Source organism: Ursus americanus, chromosome 11, assembly GCF_024610735.1.
Source record: "Ursus americanus isolate L20-20 chromosome 11, mUrsAme1.1.p, whole genome shotgun sequence".
In the NCBI taxonomy this organism is placed as follows: domain Eukaryota; kingdom Metazoa; phylum Chordata; class Mammalia; order Carnivora; family Ursidae; genus Ursus; species Ursus americanus.
In genome coordinates this window covers 37,219,197-37,243,291 of record NC_142137.1, presented here as the reverse complement: position 1 = coordinate 37,243,291, position 24,095 = coordinate 37,219,197, and the positions used below count along the sequence as shown (strand labels likewise).

Genomic DNA, 24,095 nt, shown 5'->3' with positions numbered 1-24,095 from the left:
TGGGGGAAAGCTATTACTTGCAGCAGAGCTCAAATAAAATGTAGAAATAATGATGAGGGGTACCTGGGTGGCTCAGTCAGTTAAGTGTCGGACTCTTGGATTCAGCTCAGGTCACGATCTTAGGGTATTGAGATGAGGCCCCGAGTTGGGCTTCGTGCTGGATGTGGAGCTTGCTTATGATTCTCTCTCCCCCTCTCCCTCTGCTCCTCCCCAACCCCTCCTCTCACTCTCACTTTCTCTTAAAAATAAAAAAGAAAGAATGCAATTAGAAAATCACAATTTGGCACTCAGCTGAGTAAGATATATTAAGGTAAAAACCGTCAATGGATACAAAAATGAATGTGTAAACAATTATTGACTAACAGGATATTTATATAATATCAAAATATCTCCCTTCAAAATACTTTCTAATTACAAAGAGAAAACTAGAAACTTCACAATGGAGAAAGTTGGCAGATATCACTTAAACAAGTGATAAAAGTCATTATCACCAATAATGGAACAAATTGACATCATATGCTTACTAATATGGTACAATGAGAAGAACACAGCTCTACTTTTATAATATTCCTGCCCTAAATGCATAAGCTGAATCTAACCAAAAGGAACACCAGACAAATCTAAACAAGAGAGGCATTCAACAGTTTAACTGGACTGGCATGCTTCAAAAAATAACAGGGTCATGGAAAAAAAGGAAAGACTGAGAATTGGTTCCAGATATCAGGATAACAGACATGACAACTAAATGTAACATGTAATCCTTCATTGGATCCTGGACCAGATTTTTTAAAAATCTATTTATCTATCTACCTAGTTATCATAATTAGATAGGTAGATAGTTAAGTAGGTAGATATAGGTAGGTAGGTAGGTAGATAAATAGGTAGGTAGGTAGATGATAGATAGATAGATAGATAGATAGACAGATAGATAGATAGATAGATAGATGCTGAAACATAGAAAACTAAAAAATGAACCAGTGAAAGAGAAATAAATTTAAAATTGATAAAGACAAAATTATAGATATAGAAGATGAAGAGGGTGGGATCAAGCAACTATGACTGGAACCTTCAAAGAAAAAGCTAAAATAATGAAATAGAACAAATAGTTAATCACATATTTTGTAAAAATGTTTTAGCTGTTACCCTGGAATGAACATAGTAATTACTTAACTGAGACTGAGTTTGGGGGGACTAAGATGACTACAGCACTTTTCATTATCTGAAATATGACCTGAAATGATGAAACCAGATTCAAGACTTCTTACACTGTCACAGGAAGAAGTAACATCGTGACTTAGAAGAGACAGTGGCAGACAAAAAGAAAGCGCTTTATTTACATGTTTATATATTCAATCTATCTGTTACATTTTTATGTGTGTCTATGAATATATTCTGTCTAGCAGAGAACCATAAACTGGCACTAGAGGTTGCTGCTGGGAGAAGAAATTTGTTGGGGATTTGGAGGACAAAAGTGGAAGAGAGGATTAATTTTGGTGACCAACATTTGCTGCCACACAAAAAAGAGAAAAGGCAAGAAAGATGTAGGGCAATACCCAAACCTTATACTGAATCAATCCATACTGCTCAAGCACACTCACTTTTAATTCATGATAAGGAAGACATCAACAGATCCAGTTAAGGATTCCATCCTTAGGCACACTTCAGTTTGTTGAGGATTTCCTTCACCACCTATCAGGTCAGAAACCTGAACTTGATCTGTTTTAACATTGCCTTTAATGTTTCTGCTGTTAACTAGCCATCCTCTGCTCTCTTCCGGCTTTGACTTGGAAGTGTGTTAACTACACCTTTGCTTCTTAATTTGTTTTTTGTTTACTATGTGTGCTTCCCTTGGATGCTAATTTCTGTACTCCAGTCACATACTTCTGATTTTATCCTGAATCTTAATCATTCTGGAGAATTTAAAGTTTTTATTGCTGACACTTCTGCCTTTTACCTGGAGGATGATACTACTTTGACAAATTAGTTTGTTCTAATATTTTAACCCAAACCCCCCAAATAAATACTTTATGGATGACTATCTATTCTATTTGTAAAGTAAGATTCTAATTTTCCTTTGGGAAATAAACTCAGTGTAGAGATTCTTACTTGGAACTCTTATTTATATCCCAGGTAATAGATCAATCCAGTTTTCCCATTTTGTCTCATTTTATTCTCAATGGAAATATAAACCACCTAGTTATCATGTTCTGAAAAAGAGTATATTTGAATAGTGATTCCCCAAGCATAATCCATGAGATGTGATATATGTTAATTGTTTTGTTTTGTTTCAGGAGATAGAAAGTCCTGAGGTTGTATAAATTAAATTCTGGCTTAATAAGTTTACCACAGGATTTCTCAAAACCTTTAAAAAGTAATGTGTGCTGTAAATCTCTTACAGAGAAAGCACTTATTTGAAAAAGATCTCTTTACTTTGGCCCCCCCTTTTACCTCAGAATTCTCCTTTCTTAACAGAGTTACATAAAATCTTCCCACAACAACTCCTCACAGAATATATTATAAAACTAAATCATATGTATTCTTTGAAGTTGTCCATATTCCAAGAGTTGATGGGAACGGTTCTCAGTTAAGATTTAGAGTTGGGCTCTGATTTCTAAGGCACAATCCTACGTCTTTTAACAACTACAGGGACTGAACACGGGAAATTATTTTATAAGATTTTGTTTGTATTGACTTCTTCACATTAGGGTTTAGGTGTTTGATAAAAGCATTTTTTTTAACCTCAGATATTTATTTAAAAGTGTATGAATATGTTTGCCGCAGAAACGTCATGTGGAAAACATGCAAGGCACAAGGAAATGCATTGATTCATTCAATAATTGTTCACTAAGTCCCTGCTCAGTGTAGGGCACGAAGCTGATGATGGTAGTAAAACTACAAGGAGGATGAGGTGTGCTTCAGAGAGAATCAGCATGAGGTAAGGCCCTAGATAGGAAAGAGTTCAATGTCTCAAGAGAAATAAATGAAAGGGAGAATGTTGTGGTTCTGTGTGGCAGAGGGCCAGGGGCTGTTAAGGGGAAGTTGTGAGTCATGGTACTGTCCATCCTAATCACTTCTTTAAATCCTAAATATTTGAATATTTAGAATTTACCTCAGCCTAGGAATATTCAGATCTTTTTATTTTTATTTTTTTTAAAGATTTATTTATTTATTTTAGGGGGGCAGAGGTAGAGGGAGAGAAGCAGACTTCCCACTGAGCACAGAGTCCTTTGTGGGGCTTGATTCCATGGCCCTGAGAAATGTAATTTTTGTTGCTTCTAGTGACCCACAGTCCACCTGTGATCTGTCAGCAAGTAGTGCTACTAGTGCTATTTCTGTTTTTTGAATCCTCATCAGTAATAATTATTACAATTGGATCTCAGATGACAATTCTTGTTCTGCAGTGTGAGAGAAACATTCTATTATAAGCTTTCTGCAATATAACTGGAAAAGTTGGACTTTTAGTAATGTAAAAAAGTATTACTTTCATGTAATCTAACATCAGATATCTTAATGTCAAGTTTAAGAGTATAGTATTTCCCTTTTAACTCCTTTGGAAATATACCTCTGACATTTAGCAATATAAACCTAACATATGTCTTTGTCAGTTATGCATGAGCAAAACTGCATTGAATTTGGTTTTTTAATTATTCTACAAACCTTTTGGAAATAAAGACAGACACATGAAAAAGGGCATTATCTTTTTTTCTTTCTTTTTTGTTTTGAAGAGAAGGTGGTACTAAATAGGCTATATACTATAAAAAGTAAATAGAAAAGAGCACATTTTATTGTTCAAATAAAAGATATAGTAAGTTAAATACATACTTATTGTTAGGAATAATCAAAATTATGTTGTAGGATAATTGGTTATAAATGATAATTTCCAATATATTCCCAGGTACTTTCTCTATTTGTGTATGGATGAATAGAAAGTAAATCTGTGGGTGTTTTATATTATGTTTGATTAAGTATACCTGGTATCTAAATAGGAGTACCAATACATATTCTAGAGAATATTTTTTTTTCATTTCCAGAAAAAGTTTTCAATGAAGAAATGAGTAAAAGCTTCTGCTGTGACATAAAATCAATACCTTTATTAAACTGCTCCAAGAATTTTTTGTTATTTTTAGACAATAACAGCTCTACTATCCCTCAAGTAGCCTTGGTTAAATAAACTGTTTAACCTCAAGTTGTTCAAATATTTTTTATGTATAGTGTGGGTTGGTAGTCTTGGTACAGTTCTGAGAGGGGGAGGGAGACAGTGGCAGATAGCTCACTAAATTCCCAGAGGTGAAACAAATGGAAAATGTTAGAAATGGGATACAGTCGTCAAGAATAAACAAAGGTCACTACATGTATCATGAAATTCAAGTAATCATTCAAATTCATAACACTGTAAACTTAGAAAATCCTCATCAAGGTGCAAAATAAAATTTAAGGAAAATCTATGAGCACTTTGGTAGAACTCTTTAATACTAAAATTGCTACTACTTTGGTATCCTTCATGTGTCTATATTATCTCGCTTAGTCAGGAGGCAATCTAGTGATGATTAAGCGTTCAGTATCTTTGGCAAATTGCTTAAACAGTTTTGCCTTAGTTCTCTCATCTGCGAAACTGGGATAATCACAGTATCTACTTTTTGTCTAGTTTTATTGCGAAATAATTGACATACATCACTATACAAGTTTAAGGCCTACAGCATGATGGTTTGATTAAGATATATTGTGAAACGATTACTGTAATAGGTTCAGCTAACACCCATCACCTCATACAGGTACAATATAAAGGAAAGAAAGAAGAAAAAAGAAAGAAAAAAATTCTGTGATGAGAATTCTTAGGATTTACTCTCTCAACAGCAGTATTAGCTACAGTCATCATGTACATTACATCCCTAGTACTTATTTATTTTATAACTGGAAGTCTGTACCTTTTGACCAACTTCTTCCAAATCTTCATCCCCAACCCTTTGCCTCTGGTAACTGCAAGTCTGATCTCCTAGAAACTCATATGAGTTTGGTGTGGTGGGTTTTTTGTCTATTTTGTTTTGTTTAGCTTTCATGTAAGTAAGAATGTACAGTATTTGTCTTTGACTGATTTACATCTGTTAGCATAATGTCTTCAAGGTCCATCTATGTTGTTGCAAATGGTAGAATTTTCTCACTTTTATGGCTCAATAACATTCCACTGTATACATATACCACAACTTCTTTATGCATTCATCCATCAGTAGACACTTAGTTTATTCCCATATCTCGGTGATTGTGAATAATGCTGCAACCAACATGGAGGTGTAGATATCTTAGAGTTAGTGTTTTCATTTCCTTTGGGTTTATTCCCAGAAGTAGAATTGCTGGATCATAGTTCTGTTTTTTAAATTTTTTGAGGATCCTCCATACTATTTACATAGTGGCTGTACCAATTTACAATCCCACCAACACTGCACAAGGGTTTCTCCACATCCACACCAGCATTTGTTATCCCTTGTCCTTTTGATGATGGCCATTTACTAGGCATGATGTAATATCACATTGTGGTTTCAGTTGCATTTTCCTAATGATTAGTGATGTTGAGAATTTTTAATGTACCTGTTGGCCTTTTATATATCTTCTTTGGATAAATGTTTGTTCAGGTCCTTTGCCCACGTTTTAATTGGATTAATTTTTGTTTTTGTTTTTGGTTTCTTTACTGTTATTGAATTATATGAGTTCTTTATATATTTTGGATATATGGCTTGCAAATATTTTTTTCCCATTCTGTAGGTTGTCTTTTCACTTCACTGATGGTTCTATTTGGTGTATAAAGCTTTTTAGTTTGATGTAGTTTATTTTTTGCTTTGTTACTTGTGTTTTGGATGTCATATCTAAAACATCAGCAAGACCCATGTCAAGAAGCTTTATTCCTATGTTTTATTCTAGTAGTTTCATGGTTTTAGGTTTTACATTTAAGTCTTTAATCCATTTCAAGCTAATGTTTGTGAGTGGTGTTAAGATAAGATCTAGTTTCATTGTTTTACATGAAATATCCAGTTATCCTGGCATAATTTATTGAAGGGACTGTCTTTTCTCCATTGAATATTCTTGGCTTTCTTGTCAAATATTAGTTGATCACATATGCTTGGGTTTTATTTTCGGGTTCCCAGTTCTGTTCCACTGATATATTTGTCTGTTTTTACAACATAATTATACTGTTCTAATTGCTATAGCTTTATAGGATAGCTTAAATTCAGGAAATGTGACACCTCCTGCTTTGTTCTTCTTTCTCAGGATTTCTTTGGCTGTTCAGGATCTTTGGTGTTTCCATATAAATTTTAAGAGTGGTTTTTTTTTTTTTGATTCTGTAAAAAAAATCCCATTGGAATCTTGATAGTTATTACATTGAATCTACAGATGGCTTTTGGTAGAATTGACATCTTAACAATATTACTGTTTCCAATCCGTGAACATGAGATAGCTTTCCATTTATTTGTGTCTTCTTCCATTTTGTTCATTTATGTCTCTTGTAGTTTTCGGAGTAGAGATCTTTCACCTCCTGGTTAATTTTATTTCTAAGTATTTTATTGTTTTTGATGTTATTGTAAGTGGGATTGTTTTCTTCTTTTTCATAAAATTTGTTGTTAGTGTTTAGGACTTCTATGGAATTTTGTATGTTAATTTTGTATCTTGCAACATTACTGAATTCATTGATTAGATCTAACAGGTTTTTGGTTGAGTCTTCAGGTTTTCCATATATAAAATCATGTCATCTGCAAATAGAGACAATTTTACTTCTTCCTTTTCAATTCGGATACATTTTATTTCTTTTTCATGCCTGATTGCTCTAGCTAGGACTTCTAGTACTATGTTGAAGAGGAGTGGTGAGAGTGTCACCTTTGTTTTATTCCTGATCTTAAAAGAAAAGTATTCAACCTCTCACCACTGAGTATGAGTTTAGATATGGGTTTGTCATATATGGCCATTATTGTGTTGAGATATGTTCCCTCTATGCCTAATTTGTGAAGAGTTTTTTTTTTTTTTTTTATCATGAATGGATGTTAAATTTTGTCAAATGCTTTTTTGGTATCTATTATGATAATTATATGAGTCTTTTCTTTTATTCTATCAATTCTTTCATTTTATCTTTCATTCTGTCATTCTTTCATTCTCTCTTTCATTCTAGCAATTCTTTCATTCTATCACATTGATATATCACATCATTAGATTTGCATATGGTGAACCATCCTTGTGTCCCAGACAATCCCCCCTGAATCATGGTGAATGAACCTTTTAATGTGCTGCTGCATTCGGTTTGTTAGCATTTTTTTTCTGAGAATTTTTGAATCTATATCTTCCAGATATCTCGGCCTATAATTTTCTAGTATTATCCTTTTTGGATTTAAAATCATTATAATGCTGGCCCCATAAAATGAGTTGAGAGTATTCCCTTCTCTTCAGTTGTTTTGGAGAGTTTGAGAAAGATTGGTGTTAATTTCTTGTTAAATGGTATAATTGGTCTATTCAGATTTTCTATTTCTTCCTGATTCAGTTTTGGTAAGTGATATATGTTTCTGAGAATTTTTTCCATTTTTTTTCCTTTTCTTTCTCTCTCTTTCTTTCTTTCTCTTTCTCTCTCTTTCTTTCCTTTTTAGAGAGAGAGGAGAGAGAGTGGGGTAGGGACAGAGGGAGAGAGAGAGTGAATCTTAAGCAGGGTCCTTGCCCAGCATGGAGCCCAGGGTGGGGCTCGATCTTATGACCCTGAGATCATGACCTGAGCAGAAACCAAGAGTTGGATGCTTAACCAACTGAACCACACAGGTACCCCTCCATTTCCTTTAGATTGTCTAGTTTGTTGGTATATAGTTGTTCATAGTAGCCTCTAATGATCCTTTGTATTTCTGTGGTATCAGTTGTAATATCTCCTTTTTCATTTATAAGTTTATTGATTTAAGTCCTGTCTTTTTTCTCCCTTGGTTAGTGTAGCTAAGGGTTTGTCCATTTTGTTTATCTTTTTCAAGAACTAACCCTTAGTTTGGTTAATCTTTTCTATAGTTTTTCTGTTCTCTATGTGTTTCTATTCTAATCTTTATTATTTCCTTTCTTCTGCTAACTTTGGGCTCAGGTTGTTCTTCTTTTTCTAGTTCCTTAAGGCATAGAGTTAGGTGCCTTACATGGGTTCTTTTTTGCTTCTTATTGTAGGCACTTATTTCTATGAACTTTCCTCTTAGAATTGCTTTTGCTGCATCCCATAAGTTCTGAAATGTTGGTTTTCCATTTTTGTTTGTCTCAAGAAAAATTTTTATTGCCCCATTAATTTCTTCTTTGATCCATCAGTTATTCATAATTTCTGTGTTCATGAATTTTCCAGTTTTTCTCTTGCTGTTAATCTCTAGTTTCATGCCATTGTGGTAAGATAAGATACTTGGTATGATTTCAGTCTTCTTGAATTTGCCTGTTTTGTGGCCTAATATATGGTCTATCCTAGAAAATGTCCCATGTGCTCTTGAAAAAAATATGTATTCTGTTGTTGTTGGATAGAATGTTCTATATATGTCTGTTACATCCATTTGGTCTATAGTGTTATTCCAATCTTCTGTTTCCTTAATAATTCTCTGTCTGGATGACCTATCCACTGTTGAGAGTTGGGTATTAAAATCCTCAACTATTATTGTATAAGCATTCATTTTTCCTTTTACATTTATTAGTTTTGTTTTATATATTTAGTGCTCCAATATTGGGAACATACATTTTTACAATCGTTATGTCTTATTATTGACCCCTTCATCATTATATAATGACCTTGTTTCTTTTTACCATATGTAGTTTAAAGTCTATTTGTTTGATGTAAGTAGGGCTAACCCTGTTTTGTTGTTGTTAACCATTTGCTTGAAATGACTTTCTATCCTTTAACTTTCAGCCTGTGTGCTTTTAAAGCTTAAGTGAGGTGATTCAGAGTTAAGATGGCAGAGGAGTAGGGGTCCCCTTTTTCAGCTGGTCCCCTGAGTTGAGCTGGGTAGGTACCAGACCATCCTGAACACCTACAGAATCAGCCTGAGATGCAGGAAGATACATCTGGATCTCTACAAATGAACATCTCCAACACTGAGTATTGAGGTATGAAGTGGGGACCCGTGAATCTGTGCACAGATATCTGAAGATAAACGGAAGGGGGAGGGAGACTCCGCATTTGGGCGCCGGGAAACGGTAGTCACCTGCACTGGAGACTGGGCTGACACGAGGACCGGCACTTGCGAGAGAGCAGACTGAGACCGTGAGCCTGGGAACGCGCACGACCAGTCTGAAAACTGGAGCTCTGGAGTGCGCATGAACCACACTGAAACAGAGCTCCGGAGCGCACGGGGGCGGCTCGTGGCTGGCGGTGGCGGTGTTAGAAACACAAAGGACAGAGACATGCAGGCCCTGGAAGTGAGGGCTGGGACGCCGGGTGTGGAGCGCACATCCCGGGATGCTGTAGGGTTTAGCAGCACCAACAGAAACAGAGTTAAAGTGGCCAGGAGAGCTCAGTGGAGAGCGGACTGCGATCTCTCTGTTCTGAGACAGAGACTGGGATTCGGCCACTGCTGCTCTGACTCTCAGAAGAGGCACAGCAAACCGCCAGGGAAAGCTGCCAGAGAACAAAAGCCTGGAAAACTGGCTCACAGTGTGCCCATCCCCATCCCCCCTCACAGGGAACAGGGAGACTCTACCCAAACAGGGTTGCCTGAGTATTATCACGGCAGGTCCCTCCCCCAGAAGGCAGGCTGAAAAATCCAGAAGCCCACATCCCTAAGGTCCCTTTAAAACAAGTGCACACTGCCTGGGTTCTGGTCAATAATTTGGGCTCTGGACAACCCCACAACCTCTCCTCAACAGAATGACGAGGAGAAATCCCCCCCAGCAAAGAAAAGACAATGAATCTGTGGCCTCTGCCACAGAACTGATGGATATGGATATAACCAAATTATCAGAAATGGAGTTCAGAGTAACAATGGTCAAGATGATGTGTAGACTTGAAAAAAATATTAACGAAAATATTAACGAGAATATAGAATTTCTAAAGGCAGAAATGAGAGCGAATCTTGCAGAAATTAAAAATGCTATGAATCAAATGCAGTCAAAACTAGATGCTCTGACGGCCAGGGTAAATGAGGCAGAAGATGAATCAGCAAATTGGAGGATGGGTTGGTAGAAGAGAAAGCTAAAACAGAAACTTGGCTCAAAAAAATCCAATCTCAAGAATGTAGGTTACGGGAGATTACTGACTCAATGAAACGTTCCAATGTCAGAATCATCGGCATCCCCGAGGGGGTGGAGAAAAACAGAGGTCTAAAAGAGATATTTGAACAAATTGTAGCTGAAAACTTCCCTAATCTAGCAAAGGAAACAGGCATTCGTGTCCAAGAGGCAGAGAGGACCCCTCCAAGCTCAACCACGACAAACCTATGCCATGTCACGTCATAGTGCATTTCGCAAATATTAGATCCAAGGATACAGTATTGAAAGCGGCCACAGCAAAGAAATTTCTCACGTACCAAGGCAAAAGTATCAGGATTACGTCAGACCTGTCTACACAGACCTGGAATGGGAGAAACGGTTGGGGGGCATTTTGAAAGCTCTTTCAGAGAAAAACATGCAGCCAAGGATCCTTTATCCAGCAAGGCTGTCATTCAGAATTGATGGAGAGATAAGGACCTTCCAGAATCACCAGTCACTGACCAATTTCGTAACCATGAAACCAGCCCTACAGGAGAGATTAAGGGGGGGTTCTATAAAAGTAAAAAGGCCCCAAGGGTGATACAGAACAGAAAGTTACAATCTGTAGAAACAAAGACTTTACAGGCAACATGACATCATTAAAATCATATCTCTCAATAATCACTCTCAATGAAATGGCCTAAATGCTCCCATAAAACGCCACAGGGTTGCAGATTGGATAAAAAGACATGACCCATCTATTTGCTTCTACAAGAGATTCATTTTGAACCTAAAGATACATCCAGACTGAAAGTGAAGGGATGGAAAACCATCTTTCATGCCAATGGACCTCAAAAGAAAGCTGGGGTAGCAATTCTCATATCCGACAGATTGGATTTTAAACTAAAGACTATAGTTAGAGATACAGAAGGGCACTATATTATTCTCAAAGGATGTATCCAACAAGTGGATATGACAATTATAAATATCTATGCCCCCAACAGGGGAGCAGCAAGATACACAAGCCAACTCTTAACCACAATAAAGAGACACATAGATAAAAATACGTTAATAGTAGGGGACCACAACACTCCACTATCAGCAATAGATAGATCACCTAAGCAGATAATCAACAAAGAAACAAGAGCTTTGAATGTCATACTAGACAAGATGGACCTTATAGATATATATAGAACACTACACACCAGAACAAAAGAATACTCATTCTATTCAAATGCACATGGAACATTCTCCAGAATAGATCATGTTCTGGGTCACAAAACAGGTCTCAACTGATACCAAAAGACTGAAATTATTCCCTGCATATTCTCAGACCACAATGCTTTGAAATTGGAACTTAATCACAAGGAAAAATTTGGAAGAAACTCAAACACTTGGAGACTAAGAACCATCCTGCTCAAGAATGATTCAATAAACCAGGAACACAAAAATCAATTTAAACAATTTATGGAGACCAACGAGAATGAAAACACAATGGTCCAAAACCTATGGGACACTGCAAAAGCAGTCCTAAGGGGAAAATACATAGCCATCCAAGACTCACTCAAAAGAATAGAAAAATCTAAAATGCAGTTTTTATATTCTCACCTCAAGAAGCTGGGACAGCAACAGAAGAACAGGCCTAATCCACACACAAGAAAGCAGTTGATCAAGATTAGAGCAGAGATCAATGAATTAGAAACAAGGAGCACAGTAGAGCAGATCAACAGAACTAGAAGCTGGTTCTTTGAAAGAATAAATAAAATTGACAAACCACTGGCAAGACTTATCCAAAAGAATAGAGAAAGGACCCAAATTAATAAAATTATGAATGAAAAGGGAGAGGTCACAACCAACACCAATGAAATAGGAAGGATCATTAGAAACTTTTATCAACAGCTTTATGCCAATAAATTAAGCAACCTGGAAGAGATGGAGGCCTTCCTGGAAACCTATATACTACCAAGACTGAAACAGGAAGAAATTGATTTTTTTTAAACAGACCAATTAATTATGAAGAGATTGAAGCAGTGATTAAAAACCTTCCAAAAGAGGAGAGCATAAGCAGCAACCTCTACGACATTGGCCAAAGCAACCTTTTTCACGACACATCTCCAAAGGCAAGAGAAACAAAAGATACAATGAACTTGTGGGACTTCATGAAGATAAAAAGCTTCTGCACAGCCAAGGAAACAGTCAAAAAAAACTAAGAGGCAGCCCATGGAATGGGAGAATATATTTGCAAATGATGCTACAGATAAAAGACTGGTATCCAAGATCTACAAAGAACTTCTCCACTCCATACGCGAGAAACAAACAAATCATAAAATGGGTGGAAGATATGAACAGACACTTTTCCAATGAAGACATACAAATGGCTAACAGACACATGAAAAAATGTTCAAAATCATTAGCCATCAGGGAAATTCAAATCAAAACCACAATAAAATACCACCTTATGCCAGTTAGAATGGCAAAAATTGAGAAGGCAAGAAACAACAAAGGTTGGAGAGGATGTGGAGAAAGGGGATCCCTCCTACATTGTTGGTGGGAATGCAAGTTGGTACAGCCACTCTGGAAAACAGTGTGGAGGTCCCTTAAAAGGTTAAAAATTGAGCTACCCTATGACCCAGCCATTGCACTACTGGGTACTTACCCCAAAGATACAGACGTAGTGAAGAGAAGGGCCATATGCACCCCAATGTTCATAGCAGCATTGTCCCCAATAGCTAAATCGTGGAAGGAGCCGAGATGCCCTTCAACAGATGACTGGATTAAGAAGATGTGGTCCAGGGGCGCCTGGGTGGCACAACGGTTAAGAGTCTGCCTTCGGCTCAGGGCGTGATCCCAGCATTATGGGATCGAGCCCCACATCAGGCTCCTCCGCTATGAGCCTGCTTCTTCCTCTCCCACTCCCCCTGCTTGTGTTCCCTCTCTCGCTGCCTGTCTCTATCTCTGTCAAATAAATAAACAAAATCTTTAAAAAAAAAAAAAAAGAAGATGTGGTCCATGTATACAATGGAATATTACTCAGCTATCAAAAAGAACGATTTCTCAACATTTGCTGCAACATGGACGGGACTGGAGGAAATCATGCTAAGTGAAATAAGTCAAGCAGAGAAAGACAATTATCATATGGTTTCACTCATCTATGGAACATAAGAAGTAGGAAGATCGGTAGGAGAAGAAAGGGATAAAGAAAGGGGGGGTAATCAGAAGGGGGAATGAAGCATGAGAGACTATGGACTCTAAGAAACAAACTGAGGGCTTCAGAGGGTTGGGAGGTGAGGGAATGGGATAGGCTGGTGATGGGTAGTAAGGAGGGCACGTATTGCATGGTGCACTGGGTGTTATACACAACTAATGAATCATGGAACTTTACATTAAAAACCAGGGATGTACTATATGGTGACTAACATAATATAATAAAAAATATTATTATTAAAAAAAAAAGGTTAAGTGAATCTCCTATAGACAGCATATTGTTGGATCTTGGTTTTTTTTTTTTTTAATTCACTCAGTCATTCTATCTCTTTTGATTAGAGAATTTAATCTATCTACATTAAAGTAAGTATTGTTAGATAAGGAATTACTATTGCCATTTTGTTGTTCTCTGGTTTTGTAGATTCATGTTTTTTATCCTGCTGTCTTTTTTCATATTTTGATGTCTTTTAGTATCAGTAGCTTTAACCTCTTTTTTTTTTTTTTTTAAGATTTTATTTATTTATTCAACAGAGATAGAGACAGCCGGCGAGAGAGGGAACACAAGCAGGGGGAGTGGGAGAGGAAGAAGCAGGCTCATAGCGGAGGAGCCTGATGTGGGGCTCGAGCCCATAACGCTGGGATCACGCCCTGAGCCGAAGGCAGACGCTTAACCGCTGTGCCACCCAGGCGCCCCAATAGCTTTAACTTCTTAATCATGCTCTTTTGTGTCATTGGTACAGGTTTTTCCCTTGCGGTTACCATGGGGCTTACATAAAACATCTTAAAATTATGTCACCCTATTTTAACCTGATAACAACTTCAAAACAATCCCTAAACTTTACACTTTTTCTTCTCCCCCTCATATTTTAGGCTATTGCTGTTACAATTCACATATTTTTCATATTGTGTAAATAATAAGATTATTGTGGTTATGGTTATCTTAACTTTATTTATTTGTTTATTTATTTATTTATTTAGAGAGTGCCAGTGCAAGTAGCAGGAGGGACAGAGGTAGAGAGAGAGAATCTTAAGCAGGCCCCATGCTTAGCACAGAACCTGATGTGGGGCTCAAAATCATGTTCCTAAGATCATGATCTGAGCCAAAATCCAAAGCTTAACTGACTGAGCCACCCATGCATGCCTACTATATTTATTTTTTAAACTACAGTTGTAAGTGTATTATGTGCCACCGCTACCAAATTACAGAATCTATTTTGACTATACATTTAAGATTACCAGTGAGTTTAAGGTTATCTTCTTATCTTTTTATGATGTTAATTAGCATCTTTTTTTGTCAAATATACTTTCATATTTTTATGATGTTAACTAGCATCTTACTTCCACTCGAAGAACACCCTTTAGGATTTCTTGTAAGGCAGGTCTAGTGGTAATGAGCTCCCTCAGCTTTTGTTTGTTCTAGAAAGTTTTTATCTCTCCTTCATTTCTGAAAGAAAGCTTTGCCAGGTGCAGTGATTTTTTTTTCTTTCAACATATTGAAAATTTCATCCTATACTCTACTAGCCTGGAATGTTTCTTTTGAGAAATCCACCTGTAGTCTTGTGGGAGTTCCCTTGTATGTAACTTCTCTTTTCTCTTGCTGCTTTTAAAATTCTTTCTTGTCTTTGACTTTTGACAATTTAATTATAATGTGTCTTAATGTAACCCTATGTAGGTTATATCTATTTGGAGCCTTTTGGGCCTCATGGACCTTGATGTTTTTTTCTATCATCGGGTTTGGGAAGTTTTTAGCCATTATTGCTTTAAATATACTTTCTGTGCCATTCTCTTTCTCTTTCCCTTCTGGAATTCTCATAATGTGAATACTGTTTCTTTTCATTACATCCTATAGGTCTCATAGACCTTCTTCACTCTTTTTCATCCTTTTTTTTTTTTCCTTCCTCTGACTGGGTAATTTCTAATGTCCTATTTCCAGGTCATTGATTCATTCTTCTGCATGGTCAAGTCTGCTTTTGAAACTCTCTACTGTATTCTTCAGTTTAATTATTTTATTTTTCAACTCTAGGATTTCTAGTTTTTCTTATTGCTTTTTTTTTTTTGATGGCTTCTGTTGCTTTGTTGAACTTCTTGTTTTGTTCATGCATTGTTTTCCTAATTTCATTTAGTTGTTTGTGTGTAGTTCACTAAACTTCTTTAAGAGGATTATTTGGAATTTTTTGTCTGACAGTTCATAGATCTCTATTTCTTTAAGATCAGTTATTAGAGCTACATTAGTTTCCTACATTAGTTTCCTTTGGTGGTTTACCTGCTTTTGTTTGTCTGTTTGTTTGAGTTTCTTGTGATCCATGATTCTTTATATTGCTATCTGTGCATTTCAGTAATTGGGTTCCTCTTCCAGATTTTACAGATTTACTTTGGCAGAGACAGTTCTTCACAAGTCAGCTCATTTAGGTTTCTGGGAGTGTTGACTGGTAATGTCTCTGGGAGGTGAGATATGCTATTGTGGTCTATCCTGGCATGAGGTAACTGTTTGAGATCTGGTCAGGGATGGGGCCAGTGTGCCACTGGCTGAGAACAGTTGGATAGGACTGCTGGCTTGGTTCTAAAGTGAGGCTGTAGAATGGGCTCTAAAGTTGCCTGGATTCTCTAGGCTTTCTAGATGGCTGAGACTGAGTATTATACTCAATAGAAGACAAGGATATGAATTTGTTTCTCTGCCCTTGCAAGGCAGCAGGATAGGTCCCAGGGCCTGTACAGCTCTTTGTTTGGGGACCCAAATCAAGAAAGATTGTTCACTGAATTCTCTGGTCAGATGAGGCCACTGGTTTTACTCTGCAGATGAAGGTCACATGCTATGCTCTCTGTTTAAGTGCCACTATAAGCAGAGCAGTTGAATGGGCTATACAGCTTCCTAAATGTTCTGGTTGGGTTCCTTGGTCAAGCAGACTGAAGGCTGTAGTCAGTAATGAATGGGGCTATGTTTCTCTGCTTAGGTGCAGCGGGAGAAGGAGCTTTAAAGCTGGTAAAGCTCTTTGTTGTCTTAACTCAAGCTGACCCATGTCCCAAGTTCCCTGGCCAAACAGGCCCACTGTCTGCTCTGAAAACAATTGGCTTTGCCTGCATTTCTGTCAGCTCAAGCATCAGGGGGCCACACAGCTTCTAGGTGTTCTCACCAGCTCTTCTCGTCTAATGTGGCCAAAAGCCACAGTGGGTGGGGCTATGTTTCAGCTGCCTTGTCTAAACAGGCTGTCTTATTGGGAAGGGCCATGAGCCAACCTAAGCCTTGGATATGAACTAATCCCCCAGTCTGTGTGTAGCAGGGGGATCCTCCATGCTCAGTATTGGCTTTGCTATGGGAGCAATCAGCTCTATCCACCCACCTCTCTGCTCAAGTGCCACTCTTTCACACAACTTCCAGCTGCTCCCCCAGCCCTTTTGGCCAGATATGGCCAGGAGACCCTCTCTACAGTGGGTGGTGTCTCACTCAGTTTTTTGCCTAGGTGTGGGCAATTTAGGCTCCAGGGCCAGGAAAACTTGTTTGAGGATCCAAGCCAGACATATATGCACCCCACTGAGTTCCCTCATCAGAGTGTACCCGACTTGGTTCTGTAAATGAGCAAAACCACTGTTTGGTTTAGTACTTGCGCACTGCAGATATGAACTCAGTCTGCCAAGATCCTTATGCTGGTTGTTACAGGCCCATCCTTCCTACTCCAACACAATCAAATTCTCAGTGATTGAGCCCTGCAAATTCCCGTGCAGTCCCCTTGGGGTAAAATCAGAGTAGAGGCTCCCACAAAACAATCCACAATGTTGGGGGGAAGCTGGTTGTCTCCTGTATATTCTTTTTTCCCCACTGGAAGAAATGGAGACTCAGAAGAGACGTTTTCACATGGTGCTGCACTGGCCTGACGTAGGGGAAGCGTGGTCAACAGGTAACTGCTTCCCTTACTCTTGTAATGCAGTCTGTCTTGGTCTCTGTGGTGCAAGGGGTGCTTGAGTCTCATTTTCCCACTCTAGGATTGTCTCAGTGGTATCTTGGTTTTGTTTTGTTTTTAAAGATTTTATTTATTTATTTGACAGAGAGAGACAGCCAGCGAGAGAGGGAACACAAGCAGGGGGAGTGGGAGAGGGAGAAGCAGGCTCCTAGTGGAGGAGCCTGATGTGGGGCTCGATCCCAGAATGCTGGGATCACACCCCGAGCCGAAGGCAGATGCTTAATGACTGCGCCACCCAGGCACCCCAGTGGTATCTTGTTTTTGAATAGTTATTATTCTTGTGAGGAAATTGACCTATGGCACCACCCTGGTAATGTCACTCCAGTACCTACTGTATAGGGCTCTTAGGATGATTAAATGATATAATACATTTAAAATGTGTAGCTGCACACAGTAAATGCTCAAAAGGTGTTATAATTATTTTTCTATTGCTGCTATAGCAAATTAATGCAAACCCAGTGGCCTAAAGCAATACAAATTTATTATCTTCTGGTTTTGTGGGTCAGAAGTCCAAAATAGGTCTCTTTGGGCTAAAATTAAGGTGTTGGCAGGACTGCATTCTTTCTGGAAGTTTTGGAGAGAATCCATTTCCTTGCTCTTTCTACCTTTAGAGGTTACTTACATTCTTTGGCCTATAGCTGCTTATCACCTTGACCTCTTCTTGTGTTATCCTATCTCTTTCTTATTTTTCTGTCTCCCTCTTTATTTTATAAGGACCCTTGTGATTACATTGAGCCCACCTGGATAACCCAGGCTAACTTCCGACCTCCATATCTTTATCTTAATTATACTTGCAAAGTCCCCCTTGCTTTATAAAGTGACATATTCACAGATTCTAGAAATTAGGATGTGCCCTTCTTTGGAGGGGCATTATTCAGCTTAGCCCAGTTGCTCTGATTTTGGCAACAACTGTAGAGTTGGTCATTTTTTGATTAATAAATTTTTATTCTCTTTAATCTTTTTATAATTGTCTATGGAAATATTTAATATTATTGAAAAATGAATAACACATTTGCAAAGTATTTACATGAAAATTTTAATGAATAATCTGGTTTGTTTTCTTAAGGTCACCTCAGAAAAAGCATACTGCTACCATAATTAAATAATATGTAGTCTTCACCATGCCTCAAACACTACACTCAAAATTTAATCACATAATACCTATGTAATTTACTGTATTTGCAAAATGAAAACATGACTTTTACATAGGAGGTGTTTTAAATAAATGTTATTTTAATTAATAAATTATGGAGCTGGTGTGAAATGACTTTGATAGTTCCCTTTGGTTTTCTTTCCAGGAATCATCCCTCTGTGAATGCCCTATATAGTGTAAATTCCATAAGGTCATAGATAATTTTACATGTTTTGATGGTACTAGGCATGCCTTTGTACATAGTATACATTCAGTAAATATTTATAAATGAATGAATTTAAGAGTGAATTTCACAGCAGGGGGGAATAAGTGAAGAAGGATTTGGATGACAGTGAGTAGTTACTCAAGGTCCCTTTTTTGCCTTTTTTTTTTTTTTTTTAAGATTTTATTTATTTATTTGTCAGAGAGAGAGAGAGAGCAAAGCAGGGGGAGTTGCAGGCAGAGGGAGAAGCAGGCTCCCCACCAAGCAAGAAGCCTGATGTGGGACTCCATCCCAGGACCCTGGGATCATGATCTGAGCTGAAGGCAGACACTTAACCAACTGAGCCACCCAGCTGTCCCTCACCTTTTTTTGATCCTGCTATGAAAGTATTTCCTTAGCATACTCAAAATTTCTGAGACTTTACAAAATTATGTTCTTGGAAATAATCTAAGTTATCAAAATCTGGAAATCATATTTATTTTCTCAGATTGATTATTATTTTCTATGAAAAAAGACAAGCAAGTACATTGACAGTCCTAAATGAATGACAATTAATAAATCTTAGAACATTAACAAATCTAGAGAAAAGCAATCTATGATACTATCTATTGAGAAAATCTCTTGGAGTTTCCTTCCTACTTCTTATCCCCTGCCTCCAAATTCCAGTAAATAGAAGGGCTTTAATGTAAAACAATAATAAGCTGAACTCAAGCTCACAAGACAAATTTTGTTTTCGATTTTGCTCTTCCTCAGTTACAGAAACAAAGGTGATATATTATAATGAATATCTCAACAAAACTTCCCTTGTCTAATGAACGGGACCTGAAAACATTTGACCTCTTTTACACATGAGTGGGTAGAATAAGTGACTACCCTGGAAACAAAACTTAAATCGATGGCTTGTGTTAGAATTTAATTTAGAAAGCCAGAAATAAAAGTTGCCACAAATTGTAACATTTAGAAAGCCAGAAATATAATACGCTATGAATTTTAACTAAGGAATACTTTGCAAAAAAAAAAAGAAAGAAAGAAAAGAAAGAAATACCTTTCAACCTTGAAGAATTTAAAAACTTTTCCCCTTAGTGTTTAGAAATATCAAGGTAATTTAAAGGTTCACGGTGTTCAATTCATTCTCTTTTCCAGATTTTATCAGTCCTGACATAGAGAATTGGAATTAAAAAGATGTGGAGAAGGAAGCAAGTCTTATAGAAAATATGATTGCTTTTAACAACAAAACCCATGAGATGATTTTAGTCACTGAGGAGAGAGAAACAGAAAAACAAATTGACCTGAAAGGATAAAGCTTGATTGTGAATACTATGTAAGTGAATAAAAAATAAAACACCTCACCTGTAGTGTGATTGCAAATAATTCCTTCATTACAGGTACATCTTGTCATTTTTTAAATTTGTCATCTGTTGTTCCCCAAACTATCAGGGGATTTTTAATTTGGTATTTACTTACAAGTAAAATAAGATTTTTCCAGTGCATCTACTCCCTCTTCCATAAATGCCTGCAGCCAACAGTTAGCTGCAAATGGATTGATTTTTGATTCCTTAAGAGCTCTTCAGTGCTTCTTAAATAATACCTTCTTCTGTAGGCTCTAGTAGTGGAACAATGTCATAAATTCTTTTGACTTTCACAGCTTGACCTTCCTTTTGTATGTAAAGCCAGAATGTAGGCTTCATAAACAGCAGGCATTGTAATGCTTGAGAGATTTGTGTAGGCATTATTTATGCCAGCCAATAACTATGGTTGCTTTTATATAAATATAACCAACGTTTTGTCTGAGAAAGTAGAACAGCTGACTATCTCTTCTAAAAATAGGTTATTGATTCTATATATATATTTACGTTTAAATTAGTATTTCCGTTCCAAATAAGAGTTTTATTCTATACTGATGTTTAAATTTTATCTTGAAACTACACACTAAAACAGTCGGGGCTTGGGTCAGAATGTTTTAAGATTAAGAATCCTGACTTATTTTATAAGGTTATTGATTATGTCCTGGGGTAGAGGAGGAGAAATATATGGAGTGCAAAATAGCCTGCAATTTAAAAGAGATTGTGTATATTGTCTCTCTGCAGTAGTAAGGTTTAATCCTGCTCAAGGCAAGGTAACGGAGTACTCTAGAACGGATGCACTTGAAAAATCTTACAGTTTTTACATGAATTGTGGTTTTAAATTACCAGATTTGCCTTCTTTTTAATAATCTATCTAGGCAATGTTTGAATTATCAGAAGCAATTTTTTTGTCCATTGATGACTCTGATATTTTTATAATATGTATTTACTCTTAAAAAATGAGTATCAATTTAAGAGAGCTGACACTCTTGATTGATATTCCATTTCAAAAGTAAAAGTCAACAAGAATATTTTAGTTGACTATTTATCCATTTTCCAAGTTAGTTCATTGGTTTCATGTTCCATTTGGAGGCACAGACATTTATTCCAGGATAGGAAAAATAATCACCTAGTTGCTACATGACTCTTAACATCATCATCATTACCATCATTAATAATAATAATAATAGTAGTAGTAGTAGTAATAGTAATAATCCAAAACTTGTACTGTCTGCAAGCTGTTACAAGTATTTACATGTATTGACTCATTTAATCCTCATTGCAACTCTATAAGGAAAATAGTATTCTATTTTACAGTTGAGAAATCTGAAGCTTGGAGAAATCAAGTGATTTGCCTAAGTATACCCAGCTTGTAAGTGGCAGAACTTCAGGTAGCTACTAATAACTACTTACCTGTTAATAAGTCCTGTATTATTATTTTGAGAATTTGATCCCACATATATTTTTTTAAAGATTTTATTTATTTATGTGACAGACAGACAGCCAGCGAGAGAGGGAACACAGCAGGGGAGTGGGAGAGGAAGAAGCAGGCTTCCAGCGGAGGAGCCCGATATGGGACTTGATCCTGGAATGCCAGGATCATGCCCTGAGCTGAAGGCAGACGCTTAACAACTGCGCTACCCAGGTGCCCCTGACCCCACATATTTGACTCTGCTGTCATTTAGTAGTGCTCGGTGGCTATATTTGTGTCAGATTTATATTTATTATTATTATCACTGAAATTTGTAATTCTAGATGATCTCTACCCACGGATATACATTAATACTAAGAACAGTGCATGCCCAGACTGCTGAGAATACAGTTGAGACAAAGTTGTGAATGTTCACTGGCTGGGATTTAAATGTGCCCGTACTTGGAGGAATTGAAAATAATTAAAAGACTGTCTCTATCATCAAGAAATTTCCAGTCTTAAGCATTTATGTTCTAAAGATAAAAAGATTTGGGGCCTGGGTGGCTCAGTCAGTTAAGCATTCAACTCTTGATTTTGGCTCAGGTCATGATCTCAGGGTCCTGGAATCAAGCCCTTTGATGGGCTTGTGCTCAGCACAGTCCACTTGAGATTCTCTTTCTCCCTCTCCCTCCCTCCCCCACAGCTCTAAATAAATAAATAAAATCTTGTTTTAAGAAAGAAATTTAATATCCTACTGACTTAAGTTCCTAATTATTGTGAATAAAAATTCACATTTTCTACTTATTTATAGAAAATGGTATTTTAATTTTAATTTTTGTTATTGAGAAGTTATACACTGAATTTTAAAAGTTTGCTTGAGAATGAAGCAGCTTCTAGACTTGAGGTGGCTTGGTAACAGAACTTTAATCTTGTTCAGGTTTGATCCAAGGCTATGTTCTTCAGGGCTTTATGTGAGAATACTGATGAGTAAATCTCATGGTATCTCCACTCCATTTCTCAAGAATTGTTTAAAGCAAAGACATATAACACAATTCTGATCTTGAGGCTGAAAAAGAATCTGATGGCAGTTGGGGAGGGCTTCTGGAAAATGCTTCCCTTCCTTGTGGAACAGAGATGTTTGGTAAGGTGTAAGGAAGGGGCAGAGAATTTCTCTTTCTTTCTTTCAAAATTATCATGCTTAAGTGCTTAAATCAACCAGTCCTAGAACTGCTCTGCCTCCAGCATAGGTTCTAAATGCCTCCATTCTCACCTCCTCCTGAAATATGGGGTATTTGGTAAGATTTTAAAAAGAAACAAACAAACATTCTCTTAATAAAACAATGCATGGGAGTTGTACTTCAATAAATTTTGTGAAAATCAAAGAACAGCAACAAAAAAACAAACCTCGTTTAGAATGAAGTCGAGAGGCCAGCAGGGGGAGCTCTTACATCTAGCACCAGGTATCAATTGCACCCCTAACAGAAGAGATGGACCTTGCAAGTCCATACTACTTTACTATCCCAGCCAAAAAAAAAGGAATATTTCTTTTTCCCCTGGCCAATGAAAAGCCACTATACTTCAAACTCCCAATTTACTCCAGTGGATTTTAGGCTTATAACAGTCAGTCCCAACTACCTCCTTTCCTCTACAGAAGAACACTCCTCTTCTTTGTTCTCCATACCTGCCTATAGTTTTGCGGCAGCTTGCTTGTCCTGGATTGCAATTCTCTGCTATTCCTGAATAAACCCTTCTTTTGCTGACAAAATAACTGGCAGTTTTATTTTCAAGGTTAACAGTTAATACGAATTATAAAAAGGGCCTGTTTTGTCTTTTAGTTATTTACTTAGCAGGACCTGAAGCCCCTACCCTATTCTACCTTCAGTTTTATTGAGGAGAAAATTAGATGGAAACATTTGACTGAGAGCCAGACACCAGGTTTCAAAGATTAAGAAACTATGGGGGGGGGTATTTAAGAAAAAGAAAACAAAAGAAAAGTCCCTGATATCTAGAAGTAGTAGCTAGTATTTATTGAGCACTTACCACGAGCCTGACACCATTCTGTGTGCTTTGTTTTCATTTAATCTGCACAGCAACATTATGAAGAAGTTACTGTTATTCTCCCATCTTAAAGTTGAGGAATCTGAAGCACAAAAAATGAAATTTGCCTAAGATTACACAGCTAATTTGACGTGGAGGTAGCATTTAAGCACAGGCATCCTTACTCCAGATTTAAGCATGTCTCTGAACACTTCCCTCTACTGACACTTAATCCAAGATTGTGCCTATATGGAGATTCAATGGGAAAAGTCCATTTTCTGGACTCTACGTGTATGGGAGAGCTCCCTTTTTAAAGCATAATTCTCATGTATTATTATACTAGTCAACTCTTTGTGTTTTTCTCTCTTACTAAGGACTAACATTTGGGATTGCTGAACTGTGGTGCAGTGTCTAACCATGCCTGAATCAAAGCATTAGCCTAAATAACTATAAGAACTTAACATTTACCCTTCTTACAGTCTCTCAGATTTGATTTTTAATTAAAAAAATCAAAATCTGTCTTCACTGACAAAAGCATGTCTTTAATCAGGATACACCTCTTCCAATTCTAAGTTTATACTGACCCCTATAGGTGATTCTGTCCTAATCTATCCGTGGCTTATTC

At 37.1% G+C, this 24,095-nt stretch overlaps 1 protein-coding gene across 12 annotated transcripts in view; it reads right to left on the bottom strand.

The window, feature by feature from the left end:
- Positions 1 to 24,095, bottom strand: part of PKIB (cAMP-dependent protein kinase inhibitor beta) — a 192,504-nt gene that overhangs the window by 166,511 nt on the left and 1,898 nt on the right. For all 12 annotated transcript variants that reach the window (XM_087865440.1, XM_087865434.1, XM_045798583.2 and 9 more), the window contains exon 2: positions 23,474 to 23,573. The gene's annotated coding sequence lies outside the window, so the exon portion shown is untranslated. The remainder of the gene's footprint in view (positions 1 to 23,473; positions 23,574 to 24,095) is intronic.